Below are 7,497 nucleotides of genomic sequence, written 5' to 3' on the forward strand. Positions count from 1 at the left end.
AGTTATTTTTAGTATTTAGCAATGGAAATTGCTTTATTTTTTAAAAAAATAATTTTTTAATTTAATTATTGTTATTAATTATTTATTTAATAATAATTTAGTAATGAAAATTGCTTTTATTAAATGATCATTTAATCATTTAAAAAATGTTATTAGGTTACCAAAATGAATTATTAAGCATATGATGGCACTGAACATGGGTAAGGGAAATTACTGGTTTGAAAAACTCAAGGTGTTCCATAATCACTGCCTTTAATACATTAATTTTTAGAATCCCTATCAAAATGGATATAAATTGGAGGTCTCAAATTTATATAGAAGCAAAAAAGAACAATATCTAATCAATCACTATTGAGGAGAGCTGAGTTTTAAAAAAATCAAAACCACTTTGATGGCCTGATTAAGGATATTTCTGATAACCGTCTTTGAACTGTATCAGGTCTCTGACAATCAAACAAGTTTTGATGTTTTGCGACCTGTCTTCCTAAGTTATATTGCAAACACCAAGTACATTATTATAGTATAGGTAACCCGTGTGGGGATTGTAGTTATCGACAATGTTAACTTTCATCTATGAAAAGGTACCCCTCCGTAGAATCGAGTTGACATGTTTTTTCTAGTGAATTGGAATTATATTTCTGTAGTGGTAGATGCACTACAACCCGCTTTTTTAAACTAAGGCTTAAAAATAAATCAGAAGTAGTAACCCCGAGGTCTTACGAGGAATATTAACCCCTAGCGCCACCTGTGCTTAGCTTTATACGGTTATCCTTCAGTAAAAGAAAAAATAAAATGTTCTTATACCAGTGCTTTTAAGCATCCGGTTAAGAAGCAGATCTGATTAGGATTAAAATAAAGAAATGTGGTCGGAACAAATGGGATTTAAGACGCATTTTTACTGTGAGTTACACCCAATGCTGGACCTTGGAGCTCATAGTTTCCTTGTCATCTGGGTTGTGTTTAAAAGATTTCATAGTTGTACATTCTTCTTTATCAGCTAGACCTGGACTGCTGAAAAAAATTTTTGCGGAATAATTTTCTACTTACAAGTGTTTTCCAGTTCCTTGCCAGTTGCACCAGTAGCAATAAAGCTTGGCAGTTTAACGCTTTTCCTAAAATTAAATAATGCAATACAAAAACTCATATTTTAAGTCATTTAAATAGCATTATATCATTTATTTTTAATTACTCCTTCCACATTACGCACAATATCTACCATCTCTATATCACCGTTTTTAAGGCATTCTCTGAACAATTTGGAACTTAATGCTTTGCGGTTCCACAGTGTCCAAAACCTTCCAGAATCCGCCGCTTCGTGGGACCTCATTGGCGTCCATTTTCAAGAACTCGCTGCTTCGTGGAACCTCATTGGCCTCCATTTTCAAGGACTCACCGTTTCGTGGTTCAACAGTGACAACCGTTTACTTCGACATCATGACCATGAATCCATTACATTGGTATTTGAAATGCTAATTAGAGTGAGAAAAAAATTTTGCAGAAACTCTCCACTTCGCGGGTTCCTCTTGACCTTTGCTTTCACAAACCCACCACTTCGTGGTTTCACAATAGCCCCCTCTACCTTCACGAATTCTCTGTTTCTGGTTTCACATTGCATTAACCCCCGTATATTCACGAAAGCACCTATACGCGGGACCACAAAAGTGTATTTAACTACCTATACCTAAAAATGTCTTATCCAAAAAAAGGGGGAATTCATATTTACAAGTAAAACAATCTCTTCAAACACAACGCCACAAAAATAAATTTCACTACTGATATTTAAAATTGTATAAAAGAAAAAAAGAGGCAGAAATATTATGTAGAATAGAATTCGTGACACTCGAATACGCCATCTGGAAAGAAGTATGTTCTATGTCTTGACCATCCCTCCTTTTCACAGTCGTATGGGAATGTACTACGATAATTTTTCTTTCTATAGCATTTTTCGTATTTAATTGCCAAAAATATTTGCTCAAATTTCTACGACACTTTCTTTAAGAACTATGCTTAAGGCAGTTTTGAGTTATGTATATATATATTCCTAACTTATAAGTTTTTCATCTACTTGAAAATCAAGACAAAACTAACCGTACTCCTTTCTCCTATGACTGTCCACACGCTAATGGTGAAAGCGTGCTAAGTGCTGAAATAGGCAGAGAATTCTGCTCTGCGCCACCTGGAGTGGCGGACTAAGGCTAAAGCGGGCCTTCATCTTTGTTTGAGGAAAAATGACGTAAACGATGTTTAATTTCTTCATAATTTTCCTTTAAGGATTTCACAGCATCGGAGCGAGCAGACCACCTGGTATCACAAATAGGTTTAATACTCAAGTGTTAGCTCTTACAAAATGTTTGTACTGCATTCCACCTATGTGCAGAACTTAAAAAAATTCGTACAATTCCTGAACGATATTGCAAAAAGTGGTCATTTCCATGTAACTTTCGCCATCAGCGTTTTCAATTAACACTAGAAAGACTGAAACTTAGTGTATACCTATATTGCCCAAAAGCAGTCAAAATGACTGGATTGTATAAGAATAAATAATGTTTAAAGAAATTTCTTAAAAATTAATTTTTTATATTATCTACAGTACAGTTATATTACAAGTTTTTAGTAAATATTATATTAACACTAAAAAAATTATATGTTGTACAAAATTCTAAGAAATTGTGACATTATATACATCATTGTTTTTCTAAATGAAATTAAAAGCAGTCAAAATGACTTCCTTAAGCAATCTAGTGTTAAATTTAATGAATGATTTGCGCATGGTATTAATTGGGCTGAAGAAATATGTTTTATTCTGGATTAGAGTCCTTTATTATATCCTATATTAAACGCATTATCATAACTCTGTCCCCGACAGTTAGTGATGTATAAATCTATATTATTTAAAAATTCTAAAATAATTTTCTGCAAGTTTTCACCTGTATGAGGATAAAAATTAAAAACCTTATTTTCGGGCCCTAGGCACGTGTCTAGGTTGCCTAGGCCTTAGTCCGCTCCTGGTCACCCGTAGCCCATTTCGATTGCCAATATCGGTAAATTGCCTCTCCAATATTTTTTTCGCATCCGCACACTGTTGTCGTAATTTTCAATGAACAGAGCCGAATTTTGAATCTCGGTGCTTGTAGCTTTAGAGCTTTATGGGCTTGTAGCTTTAGAATTGAAAAATGTGTTCGACGATTAAATAGAAATTCAACTGCAACATCAACTGATGTAAGGCAGTTCGCCAATTCTGCTCACCAAGAGGAAAAAATTGCACAACCAAGAGGATATTCTACAACAGGGCTAAACTATAGCTGGAACAATAAAATATCGTTCCTCATTCTCTCAATTTTTTAATAATCCTGAATCATCAGAAAACGTCGCATGGGAATTTTTTTTAGAACACTAGCTTTGCGTTTTAAGACTAGATTTTGTTTTAGAGCTTTTAACTGTTAACTAGCTTTTGTTTTAAGAGGTTGAAATTTGTTTTTAATGCGCCTTTAATGAATATTTTTATATTGTTTTTTATGTTTTACGCTTGCACTAAATAACATTTTTAATTAGATTATTAGTAATTCTGTTAGCTTAGATCCCGACTGCTTGGCTAACTCAGTGTCGCCGCAAACTAGGGTGACTTAGTACATGCAAAGGTAAAAAACTCTATTAAATGCTGCGGTAGTGGATTTTAATACTCATTTTTAGCGTCCTAGAAACAAATAAATTAAAAACAAAATTTTTCCTTTCATGGATTCGCTATCGCAACTCTTGAATACGTCATCTAGGGAGAAGACCCATTTTTTGACTCTCCCTCTTTTCCTTTTCTCCTCTACTCAGTTGCAAAGGCGTGCACTACGATATTTCCCTCTATCATCGTATTTTTTGCATTTAATTGCCAAAAAAAAATTTTTTTTTTTTAATTTCTGCGACCCTTAATTTGAGAACTATGTTTAATTTTGTTTTGAGTTTCATATAGTTTCTTAACTTAAACTGTTTTAATCTGTTTGAAAATCACCTCAAAACTAACATACTTCCTTCTCGTATAACTTCCCAAACTCTAATGGTGTAAGCAGGCGAAGTGTTGTCATAGGTAGTGTTCTGTTGTACTCCACCTGTAGCCCATTTCAATCGCCAATCACAGTATAACACTCATGTGAGGAAAAAAAAGATGAATGAACTCATGAATGAAATTCATTCAGATGAATCATTTGCATGGAATAAGGATGAAAAGAGAGATTTTTTAAAAAATGACTTTTTCAATAAGAGTATAATGTTTTCGCCTTTTTGCTAATGATACTCAACTCCTATCGAAATGAAATCTTAGCTATGAATTTGCTAAGGGAGTTACATCAACGCCTAAAGAGCCAAGACCTTCCCACTCAGGTTACCGTAATGGAGAAATCTAATCCTGTTTAATAGACCAAACGTTGTAGTATCTTTCTTTTAACCACCACCGTCCCGCAGTAGACTGATCGTTAAGACATGGTTCCCAGCAGATCACCGAAGTCAAGCATCACTGGCTACGGTCAGTGTGCGGGTGGGTGACCACTTAGATCAGTCTTCGTAGGGACCGAGGGTGTGCGGTATTGGTCCTCGTTAAACTGTGCTACCGTAAAGTGCTCGACTTCGCGCGCAGGTCGCCGGGCTAACGAAGCGGGGGTGCCATCCCCTCCGCGGAGGATCAAAATTGTGATGTCATGTCTTCGGATCATCCTCCGGGATGTTTCCCAGACCGTCGCCAATAGCCCATTGTGCAGCTCTAGTGCTACGTAATTTAACAACAACTTTAACCACCACCACTGTACGGTTTATACTCGCTAAAGTTATTTGGGCGAAGTCTTTCTCTTTTCTAGAAGGTGTTGGTTATATTTACTAATAATGAAACTAGAAAGAAGATTCTCTGAAAAAACTAATAACGTGAATATTCTCTGATTAAGCGATAAAATCTTTTTAGCGATTTACGAAAGAATAAAATTACATTTAAACTTTTTAAAATAAACTTTTTGTTCGTTGCATAATTCATATGCTACTTATCACTGATGTTTTATTATCACCTGGAGGAAAAGAAGCCTTCTAAACTCAGTTTACAGCGTGGCTTGTTTTATAATTATTACAAACATTGAAAAGAATGACAAAAAAAAAATCATGTGGCTTATGATTGCTTTACAATATTTCTTCTAAAGAATGGATTATTTACATTAATTTTATTATTTTGGATCATAGTGACTCCTAGAGAGAACTAGAGAGAAAATTTTCCGGAACAAAAATGGTACAAAATGTTATTTTATAAGATTGTAACGTTTTACGTTTTTCGCAGTATTTTTAACTGAAACCTATTTCAGAAACGTTTCGAAAATAAAATTCTTTTCTATGAAGTTTCTCTTTTTTCAATTAGGCCATGACAAGAAACCACAATCTTCTCTGTCGTTGTCCAAGACGGAAGTATGTTTTTCGTTCAAGCTGGTTTAAAGTTCATTTTTTGGTAATAAATCTATATAGTGTACTCAAAGTTTTTGTTTAGTAAACTCATTTCAGTGGTCCGAAAAACTACATTATTTTTGTTGTTAAATACAAGTGCTTTTTTAAAAATGTAGTTAACTGCAGCCGCAAATACTTTTTTTAAAAGTTAAATGACTACAAACTGGTTCTGAAATGTAGTCATTATTCATTACAATTAGGAGTCAAACTTTCCTGGAATTTAATTTATACCCATGTTCAAAACGGTTTTGAATAAAAAAAATTGTCTTATATAAATAAGAAAAATCATTATACATGTATTCATATTTTTATGAACCATTTTGTTATTCTAAGCAATTTTTTATGAGTTTGTTCTTTTTAATTTTCAACTTTTCATGCCTCTTTCAAAAGAAATGTTTAATTTGAAAAATGCTTGGAGATTATTAGAAATGTGCAATTTTGCTCTGTATTTCATTTTCGAATTATTTATTTCATTTTACCGGCTTTCAAAAATAAAGTCTATCAAAAATCATTAAAATATATTCCCGTTCTTAGAAATAACATCAATGGTTTCTGAATGTACATTTACTCTTAAGGATGTGGCATGAGATAAATTGGCTAGTATTCGGCTAGTTAAAATGATAGTAATACGTAATTCTTATTAACGCTTGTTGCAGAGACACAAACATGTGAAGTTTTTAATCAATTAGATTCGAAAAATCAGTTGCGTTTTAACCTTATTTCTTCACTTAACGTTTAAAGTTTGCCCAGAGTAGCTACAAACTACACTTTATTTGTATCGTCCTTCTCACTACTATTTTTTTTAAGTAGCTCACTGCACTACAAACTACGCCCAACTTTTTAATCTGAAGAGCAGATCGTATAAGTTGCAGAGATAAAAGGCTTCACAAAAGATAGAATAAAAGATGAGGAAAAACTCTCTCTGCTTGCGATTCGTATAAGCGACCACTCCAAAATACAATGTCGAGTGAAGTCGTAGTTTATAATAAATAAAGCTGTAGAGAATATTTCAATTCTAAAGTATATACATTTTATATTACATCCTTCGTTGAACAGTCGACCTAATTTTTTTGGCTTACGACTACTAATGTTCAACTCCGTAGCCTTGTAATTTTGAATTAATCCAGGAGACAAATAAATTCCTGGACCAGAGATATTGATTTATTATGGGAACATTCAGGACTTTGCGACTCGACAGATTTAACGTGCATCAGTTACCATTTACTACATCTTCGGCCGCCGGAAATAATATAATATATAGTAAACTGTTAATTTAGGCCCCATTAGTTGATCTCATACAGTTAATTGATCAATGTTTTTCCTCATGAACTCTCCCTGTTTGCGTGGCCATGTTGACACTGCTGCTTTCGGTAGCCTTGCACTGAAGGTTCTTTCTGATTAGGTGCAATTTTTGACAACCAATTGCCTGTTGAAATTGTCTACTTGTGAAACACTTGCCAATCAGTTTCTCGTTCGCATGCGAAAAAATCGAACCCAGTGTGAATGATTCTTCAATGCATTACGCACTTTCTGCTGAAAGGGCCATTAGCATGCCTGCGATTGACCTAATTGGTGAGATTTTTGTCGAAAAATATATTCCACCTTTAAGGATTTTATAGGTCGTCAGGCTACCGAAGCAGGGGTGCCATCCCCTCTGCAGAGGATCAAAATTGTGATGGCATGTCTTCGGGTAATCCTCAGGGATGTTTTCCAGACCGTCGCCAATAGCCCATTGTGCAGCTCTAGTGCGATGCACATGCATTACAACAACAACAAGGATTTTATATTCCAAAGTGGAGATTGGAGGTACGAGAATTGCATACAGTGAGAATTCTTCTTAACTACTACATTTGGTGAAACTGCAATCGCGTTTCAAAAATCGCTTTCGTAAGAATGCATCTTCAAAAAATGCTTTTTTGGTAAAATCATTGCTGGAAATATTGAAAAACCAATTTAAAATCAAAGACTCTTAATTAGTTTTCTTAATTTCGTTTTAGTGATTTCAGAGATAGAATTCTTTTTTTTTGTTTGTTA

Source organism: Parasteatoda tepidariorum, chromosome 6, assembly GCF_043381705.1.
Source record: "Parasteatoda tepidariorum isolate YZ-2023 chromosome 6, CAS_Ptep_4.0, whole genome shotgun sequence".
NCBI classification, from domain to species: Eukaryota; Metazoa; Arthropoda; class Arachnida; order Araneae; family Theridiidae; genus Parasteatoda; species Parasteatoda tepidariorum.